Below are 26,528 nucleotides of genomic sequence, written 5' to 3' on the forward strand. Positions count from 1 at the left end.
GGTGTACCTGAGGATGCTCCAACCAACACAGCCACCCTGCCAGGGTCCTAGTATTGCTGTTAATTTTAGAGCCTGTGAGAACATCTGATACCTATTTTGTCAATGATTTCCGTGAACCAGAGCTATAAAAGCACAAAACTTTAGAGCTGAAGGAATTTAGTTACGTTGATAATTACTAGTCTAGTTGAATAAGATGTATGAAATATTGGCTCCAAAGCAAGATCTTGGAGATAGCCTTAGTTGTGAAGGGTTTGTAAGATTTCCTGGATCAGCCTCTTGTTTCTTTGCTTCAGATATTCTTTTTCTAAATCCATTATTAGTACTTATTCATTTCACATAATCTTCTAATCACTAGATTAAGATTTTGCTCATCACCAAAGCTAATCAAAGTGAGCTTAAAAAGACCCTTCTGTTGAGCTCATATGCATACACCTTAAACCAATTTCCTATTTGATTTAACCTGTAAGGACATGACCTTCCAGGGTCTTGCTGTTACATTTCTGTAAATAGCACAAGGCTCTTTTACCAAGGACTCTGGTTACCTAGTGCTGCAGTGCAAATCGTCTCTCCAAAACCATTATAGCTTGGAACTGGTAAAAAAACGCAAAATTCTCTGAAACCAGATACTGTGTCTTTTTTTTTTCCTTTGTGGAGAAATTGCAATCCTAGTTACAGCCAGTAAAGCTTTCTAACCCGGGTCTCCCTCTAGAGGGAGACACAGTCCAGCTTTTTACCCATTGCCGCCCTCCCATTTTTTACTGTCTTTTCCTGCAGGACCGCAGTTTGCTCTCAGCAGCAGCTGCGTCTGCTAACAGACCTGGCGGTTGGGAGGCAGACGGAGGGAGGCAGCATCGTTTGGTCTTGCCACCCCATTTTACTGCTTCACTCAACCTGGAGTGTTGGGACCTATTCTCTCTCTGCGTTCTCTCCAACCAGGCTGGGTGGAGTAAGGGGTGTGGGTGGACAGGGGGTTCTGCCCTTTTCGGTGACTTTAAAAAAGGTACCACCGGTGTCTATGGACTGTATAGCGCTTAGGAGAGGGGGATTTGATTACTAAACCGTTTACTTCTTTTTCCCTTCGGTAATTTGGATTTGTTTCCTTGGCCCCCTCCCCCGCCTCCCTCTCTCCCCCTCCCGCCTTTAGCGAAGTGACACACTTGCTCGCTCCAGTTGGATGTTGGAACTTACACCTTCTCGGAGGCGACGGTGCCAGGTACTGGGGAGAGGGGGAGAGAGGCGACTTCCCTTCCTTCCAGCCCAGGATGCCTAGAGGGGCAGCGGTTGGGCTGCATGGGGCTCTGCCCGCAGCACTTCTAGGAGGGATTGAGGGGCTGCAGCTGGCCAGGCGTGGCTGCTAATTGGACTCGCGCTAAGTCTCCGAGAGAGCATCAGCTGGGACCTATCTGCTAAAGGCGGGAGCACGGGCACCTGCACCGAGGAACCCGGGCGGCTTGCGGGCAGACGACGGCCGGCCGACTCAGAGCCTCTCCTCCTTCCTGCCCAGAACCTCCCCAGCAACTCCTCCTGGACCTGCGAGGGCCGGAGAACAGAAGTGCGTGGCAGAGGCTGCTTTCCTGAAGGTGAACCGTTCCGGCCAATTGCCTTTTCCCAGAGAGCAAAAGGGAGGGCGGGAGAAGAAACGGAGTCCTGTGTGAGTGTGTGTGAGAGGGAGAGACGACGTGAGGCGAGAGGAAAAGTCTGTACTCGGCGTTAAAAGCAAACAAATCAGAGATGGAATAAGGGCGGTAATTGCTGCAAGACCGCCTTGATTCTCGCAGTGGGGGGAGCTGAGCGCACCGCGCGTATCCGGCGAGGACGGCGGGCGACCGCGGGCGCTGGCGAGGGCTGCGGGACTTTGGCTTGTCCTCGGGGAAACACATTTTTTTTTTTTTTATTACTTTGACACCGTGGCATAGAAGGGAGGAAAAGAGGCGAGGCTCGCTCGCTCCACCTTCCATCCGCTTTAAGGGGATTCCGGTGTAAATGTCAAGAGATTCCTGAGTCTCTGTGCCATCGGAGGAGGAAACACACACACACGCGCGCACACGCACGCTCCGGACCTCACTCACCAGCCCTCCACGAGCACACCCCACCGGACTCCGGTTCCCTATGCCCCTGAACGGGGACGACGGATTGGCATCTTGGAAGCGATGCAAGAGCGATAAGGCTGGCGCGGGCCCGCGGAAGCTGCAGGAGCATCGCTAGGTGTTGCCGCCACCAGGAAGCCGGGCTGCAGGTAGGTGCGAGCCGTGCCCCCGCGGGCTCGGGGGACTCGGGCGGCCGCTGGAGGACCCGGGCCCGGAAGCCCTCCCTTCCCCTCCCCGGGGTCCGGATCTGTCAAGGGGGCTCGTCGGGGCAGGCGGGAGGGGAGAGCCGATGCTGGTCGGGCGGCCAGCGTCTTCCTCGCGGGCTGTCGGGGTAGGGGGTGCGGGTAGAGGGACACCGAGAGGGGAGCCGAGCGCACGAACGACGTTCCGAGCGCGGCGCCCTCCCTCCTTTTCTGCTCCATTTCTCCTAACCCTGCGAGCGACCCGGCCGAGGGTGAAAGCGAGTTTTAACCGGATCCCCCAGCCAGGTCCAGCCGGGTTGGTAATCATTTCGGACTGCTCACCAGGAGTTGGGGGTCGCGTTCGAGGCGGGACCGTTGAGGTGTGCCAGGGCGCCCCTCTGACATCCCTACTTTCTGTCCACTTCTGATTAGCTAATTCTCGGGCCTGCCTGCAGACGGTGGGCGTTTCAAGGAGGCTCGTTTCAATGAGACTTCCCCACTTCTATCTTCATAAAGAATCGTCCTGATAAGTTCCTCGGCCCCATCTATGTAAAGGGTTATTTCAATTTGGGAACGGACGCTTTATTCCCGAGTGAAATAAAGCTTTCATAGAGGATATCACAAGAGAGCTCCGGGAAAAGCATCTTTAGACGAACTGCGTTCAAAACCACAACAAAACCCAAACAAACAGCTTCGAGAAGCGAATGGGTTTTCGTTTCTTTCCCAATGGAAGCCTCCCCGATCTTACTAACAGGGCACGGTGTTTCTGCCCCATTGCTCTGCTGTCCCTTCGCCCCTTCTGTCCCAGAAGGCCGGGTTCTTATCTGGAGGTGTTTTCTTTAGGCTATTGGTCCTCCCTTGCCAGTGGGGAACGTGTTGTTTCCAGAAACTGCCTTTGCAAAGGAAAGTTTGAGATTCGCCGCCCGATTTCTCCGAGGACTGCAGGCTGAGCTTTCTAGTCTCCACATGAAAAGGAGTTAACTGTGGGCGCTTGCAGAGCTGCCGCCTCCCCACCCCTAGTGGACGCGGCGCTCTCCCCTTCAGCATTCCTCTTCCTGACCGTGTTAAACAATTGCCTGAAGCGTTTGGAATCAGATGTGTAGTTACTACAGTGGCTGGCCAGCCTCCCTCTCTTCAACCTGGTGCTGAAGAGAGTTTGGCTTGTGGCAATGAGACAGAAAAAATATCTTCTGTTTGTGTTAAATCCCCTCTTGCATTTTGTTGTTTTTGGAAAAAAACAAAACGAAACAAAAAAACTCAACCAAAACAAACCTGTATGCAACCTTTACTCTGAAAAGTCCCCTCAGAGCAGTCAGTATATGAGTCCTTCTCTCAGGACCGGATGAATTTCAATGACTATTGACTGAATGATAATTATCTGGTTCCTGTCTTCCCAACTAGATTGTTTGAGACATTAATGTTCAGACTGTTATCAATTAACACATTAAAACTGCTCTATTAAGCAATGTAAGTTAAGACAGTTGAGTAATTAATTTCTGTGTAAAGTGCTAAATGGCAATAACTAGCAAAGGAGATTGAAAACACTTCTAAAGCCTTTAAAAACCAGAGCATTAAGATTATAGGTATTCACTCCAGCTTTTCTATGTTTCCATGTGTACTCTCAGACTGGTGAATCTTTTACAGTTTCAAATTTGGCACCTAAAGAACCCTAAGAATGATCATATACATGTAATTTAATTTTTTCTTTTCCTACTTTATTCTGTCTCATCCTGGGTCAATTGTTTGCATATTGACCTCTTTAGAGTCCTATTTTTTAAAGCTATCAATAGCCATTGAAAGGCTATCAGTAACTACACTGAAGCGCATTTTATTTTGGTTTTCTGAATTTTCAATAAAAATGGGATTGTATTATTTACAGATAGTATGCTATGAGGACAGTGTCACACCAACTGAATGCTCAGACACAGTGACTCTTTTAAGAGGCAGAGCACAGTTTAGTGTTTTGCTTTCTATTAGGCATTTTTTGAAATTGAAAATCTTGATTCTTTTGCACACCTTTAATAAAATTTTTGTAGTTTAGGATGCATAAACTTATGTATTAACATAGAGTGCTATGATATATGTCCCAAAACCTTGACATTAATGCCACAAGTTGTGCTAAAGGGGAATTGAAGTTTTCTGAGTTTGTGATTTTGAATCTGAAAAAATGTTAGCTACTTTAACAATGACAAATTGCAGGATGAAGATTTATTGAGATGCCCATGGATCTATGTCGAAAATGATACATATTGCGTAGAGACTACATTATAGTATTTACTAACCACCAAGTTATAAAATGTGAGGACACAGCTGTAAAAAGGCCTGTTTTTAAATGTGGTTACGTTTTCTTTTTAAAAATGTATAAAGTAATGAAATTTAGGGGTAATACAAGATTTTATAAACTTTATTTTGTGTATTATCAGAAAATCTTAGTGATCCTGGATCTAGTATTTTAACAAATGACCCTTTTACAATGTGTTTTTGAACATTGAAATATGGAGAGTGTATTTTAGGGTTGATTTATCATTATTACAGGTTATGGATTACCCTGCATGGGGAGGGTAAAATGTGCCTTTCCAGCATTTTCCAGGATTTCTTATCACGGGCCCTAATAGAAGGTATTCTCAGATTCTGCCTGAGTTCAGCTGGGGCTGCAAACTGATGGACATTTGCCTCTCTAATGCATGTGTTAAACTAGCAATGCTCCAAGTGTCATCAGTTATTTCTAATATATTTGGGAAGATGAAACAACCAGAGTGCAAACAGTTCAGTGCCCATGCTTTTACTTCTCCAGTATTTTATTAGGGATGCCTCATTAAGTCGCATTATTCTGCAGCTGTTTTGTTCATTAAAGATTCAAGCAAAAATAAGGAACTTTACTGTGCAATGTAGTTTAGTTTCCTGGGTGAAAAACCATACGTTGAGGTAAAATAAGCATCTAACATAGTCCCCTTTGATCTATGCCTGACATTTACAATGGCAACTCATCAACCTGTTATTAGTAGGGTTCCCTCAAAACACAGAAGAAACACATTAGCACAGATGCTGCTAGATATGAAGGCCACACTAGCTAGATCAACCTCATATCTGGTCCACATACTTGCACAGTATTTCACATGATGCATCTTACTTAGGAAGCATTGATTTTTTTTTAATGCCATGTAATATGATGAATTTGCCATTTTGTTCAGAAATTCTTTGGTGAACTTTATTTTGAACACTGTATTTGAAGCATATTGAACTATACCACTGGAAGAGGAGGAATAATTTCACAATGAGTCTTTTTAGAGAACAGTTTTACTTTAGGTTTGGAGCATAGGCTGAAATAGGGGAGGTGGAGAGAAGGGCATGACAACCAGAGACCTAGAAGTTAGTTTTTGTTTTTTAGTTGTAATTCACCACTGGTTTATTGGGTAATTTTTAGAAAGTCTGATTCTATTCATTTGGCACAGTGATTTAGTGTCCTTGTCAATGAAATATAACTAACAATTCTTGTCTTCCACTTATTCTTAACAGAAATTTTTAGAGGAATGGTTAGACTTATTGGAACGTGAAGAAAAGTACTATTTAAATACATTTCTCTGCAATATCTATCTAATCTCTATATCTATACATATAGATGCACATGCATATATGTATACAAATGCTTAATGGCACCTATGGAAAATGCTGGTTTTTGTATTGAAGGAGGTGAGAACAACTATAAAAAATGTGTACATTGTTAGGTACATAGTTTTTCACTACTTTGCATGATTTGACCTACAGTACAGCTGTATCCGTGGTTTAACAAGGTCATTTGTAATTGAGTTTTACTGTTTGAGCCACTGTTACATGCAGTATATTTTTCCTCTTTAGTTTTTTTATTTAAGGTATTTTTGTCCTTGCTCTGTTCAGGCCTGTGTAACTGCTTACTACATTTTTATTTGTTAGGCTACAAATGCAAAAATTAATCAATTTTGTCCTCTATGTAGGGATGCTTTGGGATGTGTTTATTGACACCATGACTGGGAATTTCAACATACTTTAAACACTGAGTATATCTGTATGCTGCTTTATTAAATATGCACCTCCACAGTCCAAACATAAACCTCGCATTACGTTAGAGCATACTATTCTGGTTTACAAGTGTTACCTACGCATTTTCCAGCAACATATTGATATTATAGGCCAAATTTCTATTAGATTTCCATAACCCACCCACTTCCAATGTATATATCACATGTATATGTTGGATTTCGTCCTCTGCTATAGTGTGATAGGCCATTTAGTCCCTGGAATCAGTGAAAATCTGGCCTTTTTTAGGCAATTGATTATTATGACCATTGGGAAATACAAGACTTTCAGGTTACTTGGGATTCAGATGAAAAGTGAATATACTAGTATTTACTATAAGGAGAACATTTCATTTTGTTCACAGTGATCCAGATGGGGTATGAGAGATGACTAAGGAATCAGAGCTTATAGTACGCTTTTATTAGATAAAATCCTTTTAGTCACTTCCTCTAGTCTCCTGAATTACTCCATAGTAGCTGTAATTGTTTTATGATTTCCTCTGAATGGCCAGTTAGTGAAGGTACTGTCTCCCTTTCCCTAGCAATAGCACAAACATAGTCATTCAATTAAATTTATCGTTATTTTTGAAACTCTTTACAGAGAGACTGGACATTGTGATAATGTTGAATTCTTAGCAATTATGCTGGTAGGCTGGATTTAGAACTTTGACAAAATGGGGACAAGTAGCCCCTTTGCTCTGTAAAGCTTACGCCTCACATAAAGCCAGGAGAGTGCAAAGTAGCTTTTGATGAATGCAAGGTTTGTTTTACTCAATATTTTTTTATGTTTTTTTTTTTCTGCTGTGAACTAGTCACTGTATAATTGCATGCATGTGAATGGGCAACTGTGTTGACCTTTAAAGGTCATACAAAGATTCTAAACCTTTCAATTTCCAGTGATAATTGCCTATGACCTCCTGTTGCTGCATATGGAGCTTTCTGTTGAGTTTAATAATACAGAGTAATACTTTGGCTTTCTGTTGCAGATTATGTAGCTCTTTATAAGCACATTTACAAAGGTATCCATAGTAGGCACTCTGACAGAAGACTTTTGGAAAAGTGTATTTGCTTTGGAATAAAGTTTTCAAGCCAGAATGGCCTGGGCTATGAGGAGATGGACAGATTCTTTCTGGAACAACAACAACAACAAAAATCCATCATTTAAAATTATCTATATGTAAAAACTGTGCAAAGTTTTATTTGATTCTGGCTGAGTTTTTCTTTTTTAATGTCCTTCTTGGAGATTCCAGTGAGAATTGAACTTAAATATTGGAGGAAGGAAATATGTCTGCTCTCTCCTGCTCTATTATGAAAAAGACCATCTTTATGAGAAAAGCAAGGTGTGTTGTTTGTTCCAGTCTGTTTTTTTTCTGGTTTCATTATCTTTGTCTTTATGGGTTTAAAGTAAGCAAAAGTAGGGGAGTAAAAAAGGGTTGTGTGGTCATAAGAATCTTAACAAAACCTCAAGCCAGTAGTAATATGACACAGAGACTTTGTTAGAATATATTGTTCAAGAGGGTAAGTGTTCTATGGCTCTAAAATTTGGTCTACTCAAGCAATATAGTTCTATGTACTACTGCAGTGAATTCATGTCTGCTCAGATCAGTCAAGTATTCAGAAATAGCCAGTAAAGACCATTTGAGGAAAACAATATAGACACTTTTTTAATTCGTATTAGTTTATGGACAGTTTCAAATTAATTTAAGGTGGACAAATCTGGTTATTAGCATTTCTTTCTTAGTTTAGTTTTACCTTATTTTTGGTGTCTAGTGAATGGCATGCTCAAATTTGTTAGTGCTGGAGAGTTCAGTGAATTTCTTCTTAGAATGGCTGTCAGACATACTAGTACCAATGACCTGGTCCTGCTTTTGTTTGTATTTTCTTCAGAAAGTTGAGTTGAATTGAGCGGAACAGCTCTAACTTTAGTTCTTTGTTTTTATGGTGTAAGGAGAAAGGTAGATGTTGTACCTTTCAGTCAGGCAGTCCAAAGGCCAAGGGCAAAGTGAAAGGGCATTGCAATCTCATACTCCATAAAACCATTTTGAATAGTTTTAATTTCAAGGGATATTTTTAACCTAAAAATTTTTTCAGCTTTAATTCTTGAAATGTTATATTACAGTAGTTTCCTGCTACGATACGTGTTTAGCATTATTGGAAACACCTTTTAGATTGATTGTTGGTGTGTTTATAAATATACCCAGAATTGGGTCAAAACTTAGATTTTGCTATTTGACAAACTTAGATATATTTGCTCATCCCATCATCTGCTGAGTGGTTAAAATTCATTGGCTTGCATTTTGGTTAGCAGATACATTTTGAAAATGACTATTATGAAAGCACTGTGGTACAGTGGCGAGAGGTCTGGAGATACTTTTGTAGTTCTACCAATAAGTAACCATGCAACCACAAGAAAATAACTTTATTTCTATGAACCTCAGTTTCTCAGCAATGTGTTTTTTTAAGTCAAGTTTTCAAGACAATTAAAAATTTAAAAAATTTCCCCTGTGCTCAGATCTACTAAGCATCATGGCATGGGAGTAATAGTACTATAAGACATACATTTTAGTTAGACAGTCAAGAGACATCTATCACATAGTTCCTGGCATATTAGTAAATGTTCTATAAATGCTTTTCAATAAGTGATTTGTAAAAGTTGTCCAGCTTTATACAATTGGGACGATGATGATAATGATAATAATGATTATGGTGATGACTAAAGAGTATAGATATAGGGACATAAAATTGAATCAGACTAAATCTTATAATTCAGTTTAGCCATTTTGTCTAGTTTATATCATGCTGTTTTGTTGCAAAACAAGTTATTGTAGACTACGAGTCTTAGGCTTGTTAGGGTTACATGTCTTTTTTTTACTGCTGGTTTTCATCGTCACTAAAATAAAATGAACAACTAAAATAGAGCTAAACTAGTAAATGAGTATTCTTCATATACCTGTTGATAATTGAACACATTGATTCAAAATCTGTGTATAAATTTTTGAGAATTTTTCATTCCTGGGAAAAGTTTATTCACTTATTCAATAAGTATTTATTGAACAACTTCTAGGTGTTTGGGGTCTCTCAGTAAATAAAAAAAGACAAAGACACCTGTCCTCGTGGAATTTACCATTTCAGTATAGTACTTGAAGTTTTGAAGTGAATCTGGAGGAGTGGTTCAAGAATGTACTGTGCTATGTCTGCACTTGCCACTAATTCTTGTTTATGACTGTGAAGCATAGTTCTGAAAAGAAATTGTTAAAATAATTAAAATGTCTGAGTTGGAATGAGATGTGTAGAAAAATAGCCTAGTATATACTTAAAGTGAGTGGATTGCTTCCACCTCACAAGGTCTATGATCAAACCTAGGGTAACACAAACAGGAGCACCTTTTCCTGAATTACACATAGGAAAGAATAAATTCAGATAGGCTGAATGATTTGAGTTCAGTGACATGATACTTCTAGAGTCCCTTAAATGGGTCACACATTCAAACACTTAAGGAGTCCGGGTGCGAATGTGAATGAGTGAAGCAGACCAAATGGAAGATGACAAATGGTAACTGACATCAACTTCAGCTACAGTGTTGGGGATACCATAGGGAGTGGTGGAGATTCTGGCCAACATCTAAGTGAGAAAGCTGGACCTTGGCTCCCCTTATTGCCATGCCAGAATGTAGGTCTGGTGTTGCCAGATTTTCTGACTTGTAGAAGGAAACTTAGATGTGCAGATTTTTTGATGTGGAAGTTTCAGATTTTTAAATGAACTCAAAGTTAAAATACTCTGTGGGTCAACAGACATATCTGAAGGCCATATGCAGGCTAAGGAGCATGTTGACAGGGGGATATGTGAGAACAGCTAGTTAGGGACCCTCTGTCATCTCTAGCCATAATCCTCCAACCCTACTGGCATCTGGAGTGAGACTAGTTGCCAGTACAGGGCTCAGCTGGAGCAGCTGAATAATAACGAGGAGTGGTTCAATCTCGTCTCTGTATTTAGTTTTCTTCATGTTGACTCATTGTGCAGTTGATGCTGAACTCACCTTGAAGTTGGTGGTTCTTGTAGGGTTTAAGAGAGATGCTGGAAATGCAGAAGTTTAAATTGATGCCATGTATTTGGAATGTGCCTTGTAATTCTATAATGCCTTATTCTTTTAGATGAGTGCTTCTTAAACTTCAAAACGCTCACAAGCCATCTGGGGGAATTTTGCTAGAATGCAGGCTCTAGAGTGGGGCCTGAGATTCTGCATGTCTAACATGCTTCCAGGTAAAACTAATGCTGTTGGCCCACGGACTACAGTTTGAGTTGCAAGGCTTTAGAGAGCATTCTCACTCCGAACTTCCATTCATGCATGCAGAAAAGTGGGAGGCCTCCAACCCTGACAGGTTTCTCTCTGCAATAACAGCCCAAACCTGGCCACTGACTTGAAACACTTTTCTCAAAGGCTCTTTAATCTGAGCACAGAATTCATGTGTTTTCCTTATTTTTCTAGTCTTTTGTTTAGAGAACATATCCCGCCCCCCCCCCCAAGTATTAATCAGACATTATCTGTTCCTCATATATTAATACAAGTTTGATTCACTTTCTACAGCTTGAAGGAATAAGTTTATTTCTTAACTAAGGCATTATATTTGGCTCTCTAAATCAGTTTTGAAATTTTAACAATATTTGCTTCCCTTTAGGACTTAAATGTCAAAATTTTGGCCACAATATCTAGATTTTTGTTTTACTTAAGTAGTTATTATGAGTAGGCTAGAGGATAGATTTGAAAAATGATGGTTCATCTGTGTGTTTATTAGGCTTACTATTTTATTTTTTAATTTACCTTTATTATTGAAAGTATTACAGATATCCCCTATTTTCCCTTCATTAACTCCCTCTTCCCGCCTCCTCCCCAGGCCTTCACCCACTGCACTATTGTCTGTGTCTATGGGTTACGCATATAAATTCTTTGGTTAATCTATTCCTGCCCCTCCCTCCCTGTTCTCCTTTCCCTATGAGATTCATCAGTCTGTTGCATGCTTCCATGTCTCTGGATCTATTTTGTTAGTTTATTTTATTCATTGGATATCGTATATAAGTGAGGCCATGTGATATTTGTCTTTCTCTGACTGGTGGGCTTACAATTTAAAGTGACTGTTTCTTGCCTGGCCTATGTAGCTCCGTGGTTGAGTGTCGACCCATGAACCAGGAGGCCACGGTTCGATTCCCGGTCAGGGCACATGCCCTGGTTGCGGGTTTGATCCCAGGTAGGGGGCATGCAGGAGACAGCAGATACGGTAGATGATTCTCTGTCATCATTGATGTTTCTATCTCTCCCTCTCCCTCTCTCTGAAATCAATAAAAAACATTTTAAAAATGTTTAAAAAATAAACATCTCTATATAGATGAAATGACTATCTCTGCTTTTTTTTTTTTTAATCATTTTGCTCTGCTAATCCTAACCACCTTTCCACAGTGGTCTCTTTAGGATTGAAGACATAGTGACCTATTATTTAGGGAGTTTTACTTCTTTATATATCATTAGCATTTTTTTTTCTAAACCAGTTTTACTAATGCCAAGTGTCATAGCTAGGTTTGTGACTCTATTGTACTGAGGTTTGACCTGGGTCTTATGTCAGAAGCTCAGTTCATTGGGTAAACTATTTTGTTGCCAGTTTTATCAATGCCCTGAAAATTCTTATGTTTCTTATGCTGGCATATTAATTATAAACTGAGATTGGATTTAGACATGTCAGTCTGAGGGAGTGAAGCAATTTGTTTTCTTGCAAGTTGTATGATTAATATAGTTTGCAATAGTAATGCTATTAAAGCTTACTCAATTTCTTTCATTTAAGTGCTTCGAAGTTTCTGATATATATAATAGCTTTGCTTAAAACTAAGTAATAATATGATTTCATTTTCCTGAGCCTGTTAGACTGTAAGCTCTGTGAGGAAGAACTATGTGTATCATGTTTCTTTTGATTCCCAGTGCTTAGCATAGTGTCTGGCACATAATAGGTACTTGATGAATTTAATGGGAAGATGATCACGAGCTCATATTGATAAAATGTCTTTTTGCTTATTTCTTCAGTGTGTAAGAAAGTATTCTGTGAAGCATTGCCGTTTATTCTGTCTAACTGAGTGTGTGTTTATGTTGTTGTGAGAGAGAGACAGAGAGAACTTTTTGGAAAAGATAGAGAGAGGCTATTGATTTTGACCTATACCTGAAAGATACTTTGGCATTAAAAAATACATACATTCTAGGCAAAATGTCAAGTAGAAAAAAATAAAATTAGCATGCTGACCGATATTTGACAATTTACTGTAGTTTGGAGGTTTGGAGACCACATATGCTTGTGATTCTACTGTAAATTAAATAATATTTGTCAATGTCAAACTTAAGTGTTGTTAATCACATATGGAATATACTTTGATTGCTCTTGTCAGTGACTTGACTCATAATTCATTAGGGAATTTAATGGCATTTATTCTTATCTACATAATTAGCATTTTCATAATTTATCATGAACCAGATTTGCTTCTTTTCACCTTCAGGAACACTTTTGATTGTGATACCATTGTTCTTGGCTTTAATGATATTTAAAATTATTGGTGTTCTAAAATTTAAATACTATTTAGTACAGATAATATGCATTCAAATATTTTATTTTAGTTCTTCAAGATCAACTAAAGATTTTAAATACTTGCTGCTATTGAAGATTTTACAAAATTAAAACTTTATAAATATTTGATTATTAAGAAAACTCATTTGTATTATAAAACCAAGAGTCGCCCTAACCAGTTTGGCTTAGTGGATAGAGCATCGGCCTGCGGACTCAAGGGTTCCGGGTTCGATTTTGGTCAAGGGCATGTACCTTGGTTGTGGGCACATCCCCAGTGGGGAGTGTGCACGAGGCAGCTGATTGATGTTTCTCTCTCATTGATGTTTCTAACTCGCTATCCCTCTCCCTTCCTCTCTGTAAAAAAAATCAATAAAATATATTTAAAAAACAAACAAACAAACAAACAAAAAACAAAACCAAGAATCAACTCATTAGATCATCAAAAACTTAGTTGCATTTTTTGTGTCACCTTTATTTTAAAAGTTTGAGTTAAATTGTATATATTTGCATCCTATATGCTTAAAACGTTTCTTAAAACCCTTGAATGTGATATATTCTTTGAAGTATAAAGTATGTCTCTTGCATGCTTCCATGTCCCTGAATCTGTTTTATATTTTTGGAACTCCTCAATGAGTCAAAAGACAGTCTTTTAAATAAATGGACCCGTTATTGCCTGTATTGTCCCAGAACACTGAGATGTGTATAATTAAGATCTAAGTTTATTGAGCTAGGGCTACTGTGGAACTTATTGAAAAAGACCTATTTTTCTTCCCCAACTCAATACCAAATATGAGATGAATGAAAAATTTAGGGACTGTATAGTACTAATTTTCAATATCAATCAGTAGAATTAAAATCAGGCTTATTGTATAGTGGTACATTTTATTTTGGAGCAAAGTCCAGGTTATAATTCTAGGAAGACTGGATTAGCTATGGTTTTCTTTGCATGGTATCTTTTCCTAGCAGCTGATTACATCTAGTTTTTAAGGTGGGCTTCAGGGTCTGTGGCCAGTACTTCACTTTGTATTTGTGAAATCTGCTTCAAGTTCAGTGGGTAGGTGGTATGGCAGACTGGAGTGAAATGAAAGACACAGAAATAAGACTGAATAACTGGCAGGGACTGAGAAGGTTTGCATTTGGTAGGGAATTCCAATGGGAAGAGGAATTAGGAAGGGAGAAAATAGAGGTGAAAAGGAAAGTTTGTTCTCACTAGCATTTTTATACAAAAAAGAGGAAATCCTTCACCTTTGAGAGAGATTAGAAGTTAGACAAAGAATAAATCCATTGCAGTTCTTGGGGGAACAAAGAGGTAAACTGGCAACCAATAGAAGTAAGACTGTTGAGAGAAAAATGTCTGAGGCCAAACCAAAATTTTCCCTTGGTCTTGTAAAAACTGTAACTGGGAATAAGAAATTTTCATCGAGGTATTTTACCAAACTAGAAGCCTGAAAGAATGTTACTGAACATTTTTTGTCATTAGTTTCTCATTGGTAAATTGGATTTAATTTATTTAGATCTCTCCAAGCTTCTTTAAGTCAATGATGACCATAGGTCATCGTATGCTTCTATTAACATATCTTAACACTGTCCTTTCTCTCTGCCTCTTCCCCACACTATGAAATTCTTGAGGTCAAGGAATGTTTCTTATTCTTCACCATGTACCGCCCAAGGATAATCTAGAACATATTCAGACATTTAATATGTATTTTATTAATTTATCTTTAATTTTTTATTCTAAAATTGGAAATTATTTTCATCTTTATTTTCCATAATAAACAACAAAATGTGTTCCAGAGGCATACATAAGTACATTTACATAGTGCTGTATTGTTTATAGAAATGCTTTCATACATGTGATGTCATTTGATACTATAAAATGGCTAGGAGTTAGGGATGAGTGATATTTTCAATTGTGGGTGAGGAAACGGATAAAAATCATACAGCTAGCAATGCCAAGAGGCTGGTTTGAATTTAAAGCCTATCTGCTGGGAGATAATTCTCCATGGGTCTCTCAAGACATTAACTGCCCTTTTGTTCCATAAGATCTTTTTAAAGATGTTTCAAAAGTAAACTGTCTACCTTTGATTCACAAGGCAGATTTGCCTACTGTCCAGCATAAAAAAAAAAAGTCTCTCTCTAGGACAAAGGGAGGTCTGCTTGTTGTCCATTATAACATACTAGAGGCCTGGTGCATGAAAATTCATGCACTTTGGGGGTGGGGTGGGGGTGTCCCTCAGTCTGGCCTGTGCTCTCTCGCAGTCCAGGAGCCCTGGGGGGTCGGGGGGAGGATGTCTGACTGCCTCGGAGGCGGGAGAGGCTCCCACCACTGCCACTGCACTCTCCAGCCACGAGTCTGGCTTCAGGCTGAGTGGCACACCCACTGACCACTAGGGGGCAGCTCCTGCATTGAGTGCCTGACCCATGGTGGTCTGTGCGCGTCATGGCGACTGGTCGTTCTGCCGTTTGGTCGACTAGCATATTAGCCTTTTATTATATAGGATTCGGGTTCACTTAGCGCAGGGTTCCATAAACCAATGTGTGTACAACATCCACATGGGCTGCTTTGCATCATACCTGTGGGACTTGGAATGAGGGAACGCACTAACCTTCATGCTACTTGATATTCAATAATTAATAAAGTCTTTTGTCTCTGACACAGGAGTCTCATGCCTTTTGCCAGCAACCATAAACTATGGTAGCCTAACTTGTAAGATTGTAAGTAGGGTAAAAATCTCAAACCCTTCACAGTTTTTGACAGTGTCTCTTTCTGTCACATCAAATCATGTCTCTTTTTCTTTGCCTACTTTATGTCCACTCTCATAGCTACTCTAAGTAAAGTTGTATCAAAAATGTGTGATCTATTTTCCTGCTGTCAGGTTTCAGTACTCCCACACCTGAGGTCCATCCTCCTCTGATATTCAGAAAGATCCTTTAGTGGCAGTATAGAGGATAGGTTCCATGGGGGGCAGAATAGGAAGTCAGGGAAACCAGCTAGGGAGGTATTTTATGATTCTAGTGAGAACTAGAATCTAGTTTGAAGAAGAGAGTTGAAGAAGGGAGGAAAAAAAGACACAATTTAGAGGTGGAAGATGGAACCAATGGGTCTTAGAGACTGAATGAGTGGGGGAGAGAGAGAAGAGAGTCAAGAATAGGTCCTGGTTTCAGTGACTGATATCATTTATACAGAAACATCCTGAAACCTACTGTAGTCTATCTAGATCAGTGGTTCTCAACCTTCTGGCCCTTTAAATACAGTTCCTCATGTTGTGACCCAACCATAAAATTATTTTCGTTGCTACTTCATAACTGTAATGTTGCTACTGTTATGAATCATAATGTAAATATCTGATATGCAGGATGGTCTTAGGCGACCCCTGTGAAAGGGTCCTTTGACCGCCAAAGGGGTCGCGACCCACAGGTTGAGAACCACTGATCTAGATGCAGACAATAGGCTTAATGTTAAGCATTTTGAGTTGAGATGCCCTCGGGATATCCAAGAGGACATTTAAGTAAATAGTGGTACATTTGAGTTTGAAGTTCAGGTCAGAATTATGGTTTAGAGATAGAAGTTTGGGAGTCATCAGCATACATGTTGCAGTTGAAACCTTCTAACTGGATGAGGTCTCCAGGAAGAGTGTGTAGAAAATACCAAGGAGAGACAGAACCCTGGGGAACTATAATGTATATAAAAGAATCTCAGCTCTACTTAATGTCAGCAGGAAGAGTCGCTTTCTCTCTGTTGTTCTCTTTCTGGATTTTTGCCCAGTTTTCAGGAACTTGGCCTCATAAACCAGGGAGTCCACCTCTCCTGCCTAGAGAAGCTGATGTAGCAGGACGAGAGAGCAATGGAGAAGAGTGGGCAGCATGTTCAGAGTTCCCCATTTCCATTTTCCCTCTGCTATGCCCTGAATATTATCATGTACTAAGGCTGTGCCCCTGCATAGCTGTCACAGACAAGAACACTGTGAGGGTCCAGAGACTTTTCATTTGTGGTCTTTATTCTCCATGGAGATCTACAGACATAAAAAAAAAATTAAAACTGAAGTGCTTACAATGTGCCAGCACTGTGCTAAGCACTTTACATGAATAACCTTATTTAAATCATGCAGTAATTCCAGTGGAAGGTACCACTACTATCCATCCTATATAATAAAAGTCTAATATGCTAAGTGTCCAGTAGTCCAGTTGTCCATTCAACCAATCAAAGCATAATATGCTAATGCTATGCTAAGGCAGCTCAACCGCTCACTATGATGTGCACTGACCACCAGGGGCCAGATGCTTCGACCAGTAGGCTAACTTGCTGCTGGGGTCTGGCCAATCGGAACTGAGTGAGATGAGCCGGACACGCCCTGGAGCCCTCCCATGACCCTTCCCCCCAGCCAGTCCCGACAGGCTCCCATCAGGGCAGGCCAGCTGGACCCCACCCATGCACAAATTCATGCACCGGGCCTCTAGTAGTATTTTTATAAAGAAGTAGCTTGACCAAGGCCACACAGCCTGTAAGAAGTGGAGAAAAGTGTTTTTTTTTTTTTTTAAGGTTACTATTGCTGGTAAGTATAAAACATCACCATGATACCCTAACTTTATGATAAAAATAAAAGAAAATTAAATTAGTAAAAATAAAGATTTCAGTGTGCAAATTTTGGGGCCTGACCATTCTAGAAGAAATATTGAAGTAGTCTGATTCTAGTTTTAGATTTTTTATTTATTTTTTTTTTATTTTTTTTTAAATTAAATCTTTATTGTTCAGATTATTACATTTGTTCCTCTTTTTCCCCCCCCATAACTCCCCTCCTCCCAGTTCCCGCCCCACCCTCCGCCCTCACTCCCCACCCACTGTCCTCATCCATAGGTGCACGATTTTTGTCCAGTCTCTTCCCGCATCTCCCACACCCCTTTCCCCCCCAAGAATAGTCAGTCCATTCCCTTTCTATGTCCCTGAATCTATTATAATCACCAGTTCATTCTGTTCATCAGATTATTTATTCACTTGATTCTTAGATTCACTTGTTGATAGATGCATATTTGTTGTTCATAATTTGTATCTTTACCTTTTTCTTCCTCTTCCTCTTCTTAAAGGATACCTTTCAGCATTTCATATAATACTGGTTTGGTGGTGATGAACTCCTTTAGCTTTTCCTTATCTGTGAAGCTCTTTATCTGACCTTCAATTCTGAATGATAGCTTTGCTGGATAAAGTAATCTTGGTTGTAGGTTCTTGGTATTCATCACTTTGAATATTTCTTGCCACTCCCTTCTGGCCTGCAAAGTTTCTGTTGAGAAATCAGCTGACAGTTGTATGGGTATTCCCTTGTAGGTAACTGAGTTTCTTTCTCTTGCTGTTTTTAAGATTCTCTCTTTATCTTTTGCTCTTGGCATTTTAATTATGATGTGTCTTGGTGTGGTCCTCTTTGGATTCCTTTTGTTTGGGGTTCTCCGCGCTTCTTGGACCTGTAAGTCCATTTCTTTCACCAGGTGGGGGAAGTTTTCTGTCATTATTTCTTCAAATAGGTTTTCAATATCTTGCTCTCTCTCATCTTCTGGCACCCCTATAATTCTGATGTTGGTACGCTTGAAGCTGTCCCAGAGGCTCCTTACACTATCTTCCTATTTTTGGATTCTTTTTTCATTTTGCTTTTCCGGTTGGGTGTTTTTTGCTTCCTCGCATTTCAAATCATTGACTTGATTCTTGCGCTCCTCTGGTCTGCTGTCGGGAGTCTGTATAATATTCGTTATTTCAGTCCATGTATGCTTAATTTCTAGTTGGTTCCCCAATATAACATCGAGGGTCTCATTAGTTTTCTTGTAGATCTCATTAAGTTTATCGGCGGCTTCTAAACAGTTCTTGAGAGACCTTAAAAGTGTGGTTCTGAACTCTTTATCTTCCATTGACAATTTTGTCCTGTTTCTTTGTCTCCGCATTTTGTTATGCTTACTTGGTGCACCCCCTAGTGGTCTTTGTCAAGAAGTGGAGAAAAGTTTTGAATCACATATCCTACCTTCAGAGCTGAGTTTTAACCATACAGTACTGCATGTTAGTCATACTTGTTGTAAAATGAGACTCATTCTGCTTAGCAGAAGGCTAGTTAGAGAATTGTCTTGGTTCAAATTACTTATATTTAGACATCCTAAGTATGCCCTATTTCTTCAAATTTAGAACTATATTATTCAAACTACACTATAATATCTATAGCATTTTTGAATAGGTCACAGATTTCCCATTAGTGGCTTTCTGTGTCTCCTGTTTCATTTGACAAAAAATTTTAAGTAATGAGATATAGAACTAGCATTCAAGAAAATCTGGAAAAAATTATATACTCAAATATTTATTCCTTTGAATTAAAAAACTAAAACAACAACTCCAGCTCCTAACCAAAAGTGAGCTAAAGTGTCTTTTTCAGGAATTTAAATTCAGGCTAAAACATTCTATTACATTTACCTTATAAAAATCTCTCCTGGGCTCCTTGCTCTGTAAGAAATGGGATTCTTGGGGGCAGGGCAGGAATAGCCTATGCAGCCGCCCGGTTTGCAGAATGCAGTTGTATCTGTAGAACATCAATATAAGACCAATGAGATGCTCAATGCTCGGTAAGGATTGTACATTGCAATCTTCTAATTTTTTGATTAATGACAAAGCCTCACAAAAACATTAATTATATTGAAGAAATTCAGACAACCCCTGTTTGAGTAAACAGTAAATATATCTGTAAATGGACCTTTCCCCGAATAACATTGTAAAGAGCCAGCAGACATTCTATGGTAATGTGAATAGTGGGTTCCTATCCTTGAATGTTATAGATGGTTTTAATACGAGGACATCAGAGGAGGAGGAGGAGTTCTGGATTACAGCCACATTGTATTTTCTTTTGACTCTGTTTGTAGAGCTCAATGTTAGAAAAGAGTAGGACAGATTGAATATTTTTTTTAAATGAGAGGTATACTGCAATACCTCTATAGACATGCATTCAGATGTACATATTATATGTATTATGCACTCTTTGTATACCTGATTCACTTTCTTGGTCTGAACTATAGTTGTTGCTTATCGAGTGGAAGAGTAATTGGTGATAATTAGTCTTAATAGCAATAAGTTAAATATCACTGTAGATTATGCTCTAAAATTATAAATGGAAACAAACCTTTCTAGCTGGGGCTAAGAGAAAGGCCCTTGTGAGGAATAAGATTTAAAATCATAACAAACAACAATGTAATTTCATTGGAGGATCCACTTTGTTGAAGATGACAAGATAATTTTTTTTTTTAATGACTGAAGGAGGATATGGCAAAGTGAAGTTGTGGTATAAAGAAGCTTATTGTAAATACACAATAACTAGAGAAGAATAAAAATGTGAAGCCTGAAGAAATGATATAATTAGAGCACTGAGTAGCCATTTCAAATATTTTTCTTTGCACATTTTATTATAACATTTACACATGAGTTTCCACAACCCAATAATCTTATAGTTTTAAACCGGAAAAAAACTGGAGTATATACAATCCAAAAGCCTCGCCCTATAAATGATGTCTCAAGGCCCAGAAAAGTAGCTTGATTTGCTGAAGGGCAAAGAAATTCTGTCAAACCCAGATCTGGAACCCAGGTTTCCTGATTTCCCAATGGGATGTTTGCACTACAAATAATCTTTGTCAGCTTTTCATGGAATCAGAGTTTTGGAAGGGAGTTTGGGAGGTACCTAATCTATCTTGCTTTCTTACAGTGATTTAGAAAGTTATGTGAATATTGATAAAATTAAGGGAAAAAAGATCCACAGAGAAAGGAATGTTAAAATTTCATTCAGTTATTTATTCTAGAGTTTAAAACCCTGTTTGTCAATATACTTATTCATTTAATTATTTATGGAGCACCTATGTGTCAGGCACTGTGCAGATACGTGTAAAACAGATACTGATGCAGATACTTGTAAAGCAGAATGTCCTTGGAGTTTATAATCCAGTGGGGGAGACAGCCATTAAGTAAATACGTATTTCTGTATGTACACACACACACACACACACACACTTGCAGATTAGGGTGTTATATCAGAAAATTTATTTTCATATATTTAGAAAACAATGTTTTATCAGTAGACACACATACAAAGAAAAATATTTTGATTCAAAATGAGAGAATATTTGTAATAGTTAGAACTGTCCAAAGATTAAGAGTTTTAGAAAATGGTAAATTTCTAGCACTGGATTTATAGCTATTAATGGAGCCACCTTGTTATAACAGAATTACTTATTTGTTTGCCTTAATCACTAGATGATATGATTCTTGAGGGCAGGGACTGTCCTTTTCCTATTTTCTGGTACACTGTTGTCCTTGTCTTCTCTCTCCTCAATCTATAATTTTGCTAAGTAAGAACATTAAAATTGTCTTAAATGTTTTTTTTTTTTGAAGAATGGTTTTATTATATGATCTCCGCTGTTTTTCTTTTTGACAAAGAGATTTTGTGATGATTTGCTTTAATGGGTTTCTAGTTACATGAAAAATATATATGAGAGACAATACAGTTACATTCTGATCATCTTCCTAATCCTCCATGAATTTTTAAAAATAATAGATGTGGGCCTGCGGCCAATTTCTTAGTATTATAATATATTTATATATTTAGTTTTACTTGATCTTAGTATTGTCAGTATGCAATGCATTAACAGTGAAGAAAAGTGGTCTTGTAATGTATCTTGAGAAATGTCTTTTGGGGTATGCCTTTTCTTGATGATGCATTACCAAGGGGCTATCATGTAGCAGAAGTTTCTTGTTATTGCTCCAACTTTGTTCTAATCACAGCTGTAATTTCACTATCATCAAAGTACAGGGCCTATATTTCAGATTTTGGAATTCTGTAATATAAAATTTTAGCAGAGCATAGCTCAAAAATTGCATGTGGATTTGCTTGGTTATGTTCTCTGTATTCTTTCTTTCTCTTCAAATATTATAGATTGTCTGAATGAATCAGCTATCAGTAGAGAGGATTTACTTGCTTATGTTCTCTGTATTCTTTTTTTCTCTTCAAATACTATAGATGTCTGCATGAATCAGCTATCAGTAGAGGTGATTAATAATAAAACTTAATAATAGTGATTAATACTAAAATATCAACAGCAACAATACCACATATAATTAAAGAGACTGTGATACCTTAACTGTGGTGGGTCATAGTAAAGTGAATAATAGAATGTTGCTAGGTTGCAAAGCACTTACTGGTTCTAAAGTATTGATCAATCAAGAAATGCTACAACAGCCTAAGTATTAAACTAAGAATAACAGTTTTAAAAATTGGCCCCAAAGTGCCCATCAGTGGATGAGTAGATAAAAAAGCTGTGGTACATTTACACAATGGAATACTATGTGGCTGTAATAAGGAAGGAGCTCTTTTTTAAAAAAAAATATATTTTTATTGATTTCAGAGAGGAAGGGAGATGAAGAGAGAGATAGAAACATCAATGATGAGAGAGAACCATTGATCGGCTGCCTTCTGCACGCCCCCTACTGGGGATTGAGCCCACAACCCGGGCATGTGCCCTTGACTGGAATCGAACCTGGGACCCTTCAGTCTGCAGGCTGATGCTCTATCCACTGAGCCAAACCAGCTAGGGCAAGGAAGGAACTGTTATCCTTTGTGACAGCATGGATGGACCTGGAGAGCATTATGCTAAGCAAAATAAGCCTGAGAAAGACAAATATCACACGATCTCAGTTATATGCGGATCTAATGAACAAAGTAAACTGATGAACAAATTAGGTCCAGGGGCATGGATACATGGAACAGAATGACAGATATCAAAGGGAAGAGGGGTAGAGGGAATGGGAAGACATTTACCAAAGAACATATATGCATATATGCATAGCCCATGGACACAGACAATAGTGTGATGAAGGCTTGGGGTGGGGCAGGAGCTGGGTGGAGGGGGGCAAAGAGGAGTAAAATGGGGGACCTCTGTAATGCTGTCAACAATTAAAATATTTGATCCCAAATAGCCTTGGCAATCTTGAGAAAGAATGAAATTGGAGGGATCACAACTGGATATCAAACTATACTATAAGGCCATTGTAATCATAGCAGCCTGGTACTGGCACAAGAACAGGTTTATATATCAGTGAAACAGAACAGAGAGCCCAGAAATCAACCCGTGCCTTTATGGTCAATGAATATTTGATAAAGGAATCGAGAGCATACAATGGAATAAAAACAGTGTCTTCAATAAATGGTGTTGGGAAAATTGGACAGGTACATGCAAAACAAAAAAAGAAACTAGACCACCAACTTCCACCATATACAATAATAAACTAAAATTGGATAAAGGACTTAAATGTAAGTCATAAAACCATAAAAATCCTAGAAGAAAACATAGGCAGTAACGTCTCAGATATCTCTTGTAGCAATATTTTTGCCGGTATATCTCCTAGGGCAAGGGAAACAAAGGAAAAAGTAAGCAAATGGGACTGCATCAAACTAAAAAGCTTCTGCACAGCAAAAGGAAACATCATCAAAATGAAAAGGGAACCCACTCTATGAGAGAACACATTTGCCAATAATACATCTGATAAGGGGTTAATTTCCAAATCATATAAAGAACTCATACATCTCAACACCAGGAAGACAAATAATCCAATTAAAAAATGGACAAAGGGCATGAATAGACACTTCTTTAAAGAGGACGTACAGATGGCCAAGATACATATGAAAAAATGCTCACATCACTAATTATCTGAGAGAGGCACATTAAAACTACAATGATGTATCACTCCACACCTGTTGGAATGGCTACCATCAATACATCGACAAGTGCTGGTGAGGATGTGGAGAAAAGGGAACCCTAGTGCTCTGTTGGTGGGAATGCAGAATGTAGCAGCCACTGGAAAACATTATGGAGTTTCCTCAAAAAATTAAAAATAGAACTGCCATTTGACCCAGTGATCAATCCCACTTCTGGGAAAATATCCTAAGAATCCCAAAACACCAATCAGAAAGAATATATGCACCACTATGTTCAAAGCAGCTTTATTTACAATATCTAATCTATGGAAACAGCCTAATTGCCTATCAGTAGATGAATGAATAAAGAAGCAGTGGTAAATAGATAAAAAAAAAAGCACTGAAATACCATAAGGCTATAAAAAAAGAAGGCACTCTGACCCTTTGCAACAGCATGGATGGACCTGGATATTATTATGCTAAGCAAAATAAGCCAGTCAGAGAAAGATAAATACCATGTGATTTCACTAATATGTGAAATCTGATGAACAAAATAAACTGACGAACAAAATAGAATCAGGCATGGATACATGGAACAGAATGACAGTTGTCAAAGGGGAGGGAGGTTGGGAGGACTGGATAAAAGAAGGTGAAGGGATTAGCCAAAGAACATATGTGCATAGCCCATGGACACAGACAACAGTGTGGTGAAGGCCAGGGGAGTGGGGTGGTGGCTGGGTCGAGGTGGGAAAATGGGGGGCATCTGTAACAGTGTTAACAATAAAAAATAAAAAAATAGAATGTAAAAAAATATTTTTATAAAATGTTCTCAGGTAGAGCCACAATAATAGCCCAATAGCGCAGATAGTTTGATACCTGATAAAGCCTCTTTGCAGTTGGGGTTTATAGCTCTTCATGGTCCCTATTTAGTAACTCCTATAGAGAAGTGATAAACAAATACATAACTCTAGTAGAGCAAATGTGGACATAGAAGTACATAAAAGCAGAGTGATCTACCTCAGGAACCTGGCTGACTTGATGTATAAGTTGAATACGTTTCAAAACCAGTATTTCTTTCATGTCTTGGCAACATTTCAGAGGGAGGCACATCTTGACACTAGCTATATCACGGAAAGTTTTTCCTTACAGAGTTTGTCTAAAGTACTCACCCAGGGTGAGGCCAATGCCTTATTGTAAGATTCACCTGACCTAAAAAATATCTTTACTTAGAATTATGATGATGATAACACTGGAATCTGACATATAGTTTCCTGTGTTCGGCATTTTAAAAAGGGGTATCAGTTATTTTAAGCCTCAAGGAAATGGTTAAAGCTTGCTCTAGGGTCCTTGGGATTGCAATTTTCTCTTCTGGCTTCCACAAATCACTGGCCCAACAAGACAAACAAGAAGAGAGTTATGGTTCTTGGCAAGAATTTGGGAAGCCATACAAGATATGCATTGTCTCAAAGGTATATGATTACTGCTGTTACTATCTTAATTTATTCTTTAGATGTGTGCTTATGTTGTAAGCTCATTTCTATTGTACACCTCAGACTCATTCCTATTATACAGGTGCTATACATTATAAATAGAATATACGAATAAAACACTTATTTAAAAAGACCTACTAGTTATTTAAAAACATTTATTTCTTGTGCTGTTTTCTAATTTACCACTTGTCTAGATGGCTTCATTCTTTATTATAATGCACTTACAAAACTTTTACTAAATGCATATTTAAGGCATAGAAAACCCTGCAAAGCTAATACATTAATCCCTGTAGTGCAGATAGTCATTAATTTACAAATATTTGTGTTCAGGTGTCAGTGTAGTGCATGTTAGAAGTATCTCAGTGTATCAAATAGGTTATAGACTTCGAAACTAGACAACTAAGATTAGAGTTATAGCTCTATTGTCTACTAGCTGTATGATCTTGGCCAAATCACCCAGTTTCCACAAAACGTCAAACTTTGGAATTCCCATGCTATGGATACATGAGGAAGGAAGGAAAAAGTAAACACCAAAGGAATAACTAGAGAGACAGACATTGGATTAATGTGGTGTCCCTCAGGGTAAAGGTGATGGTATTAAATGTAGCAGAGAGGCTAAAAGGAAATGAGAAAAAGGCCATCGCATTCTGAAATTACAAGTTCATCACAATAGAAATTGAGAAGGCTTTCTACCTAAACATAAGGAAGGCTTAACCCTTCTTTAGAGGGATATTTCATATGACAAAATAGCTCATTATAATTGAACAAAATATTTCCTTGTGTTAAACTTGTTGAGGGACACTGTGTGCCAATTTTAGCTTGGCCACTAGCTAGCTCACTTTGTAACCTAGGGCAAATCATTTAATTTCTCTGGGCCTCATCTGTATAATGAATTGTGTGTTTTTTAAAAAATATATTTCTTTATTGATTTCAGAGAGGAAGGGAGAAGGAGAGAGAGAGATAGAAACATCAATGATAAGAGAGAATCACTGACTGGCTGCCTCCTGCACACCCCACACTGGGGATCGAGCCCGTAACCCAGGCATGTGCCCTTGGCCAGAATCGAACCCAGGACCCTTCAGTCCACAGGCTGACACTCTATCCACTGAGCCAAGCCAGCCAGGGCATGTATAATGAATGGTTGAGTGAGGACAAAAGTATATGATTACTACTGTTACAATCACCAATGTGCTATTGTTAGAATGTGCCTGGCCATGTACTAATTACTTTCTATCCATTCTTTCATTTATGTGATATTTGATGTTCCTTTTTATCCAGAATTTCATTAATTAATCTGAAATGTTCAGAAGCACTAGCAGTGGAAACTACTCTGAATTAACCAAGATTATGTCTAAATTTTTTTCCAGTTAATTTTTTACATTTCTAATTGATTACTGGGTGGATTTAAAAAAAATAGA

At 38.8% G+C, this 26,528-nt stretch overlaps 1 protein-coding gene across 2 annotated transcripts in view; it reads left to right on the top strand.

Annotated features, from left to right (window-relative positions):
• The first annotated feature begins 829 nt into the window (after nt 1-829).
• The window catches only part of TAFA2 (TAFA chemokine like family member 2), a 469,616-nt gene continuing 443,917 nt past the window's right edge, over nt 830-26,528 (top strand). For both annotated transcript variants that reach the window (XR_004966397.1, XM_036301775.1), the window contains exon 1: nt 830-2,236. The gene's annotated coding sequence lies outside the window, so the exon portion shown is untranslated. The remainder of the gene's footprint in view (nt 2,237-26,528) is intronic.

The sequence above is a fragment of the Myotis myotis genome, unplaced genomic scaffold, assembly GCF_014108235.1.
Source record: "Myotis myotis isolate mMyoMyo1 unplaced genomic scaffold, mMyoMyo1.p scaffold_m19_p_3, whole genome shotgun sequence".
Taxonomy (NCBI): Eukaryota; Metazoa; Chordata; class Mammalia; order Chiroptera; family Vespertilionidae; genus Myotis; species Myotis myotis.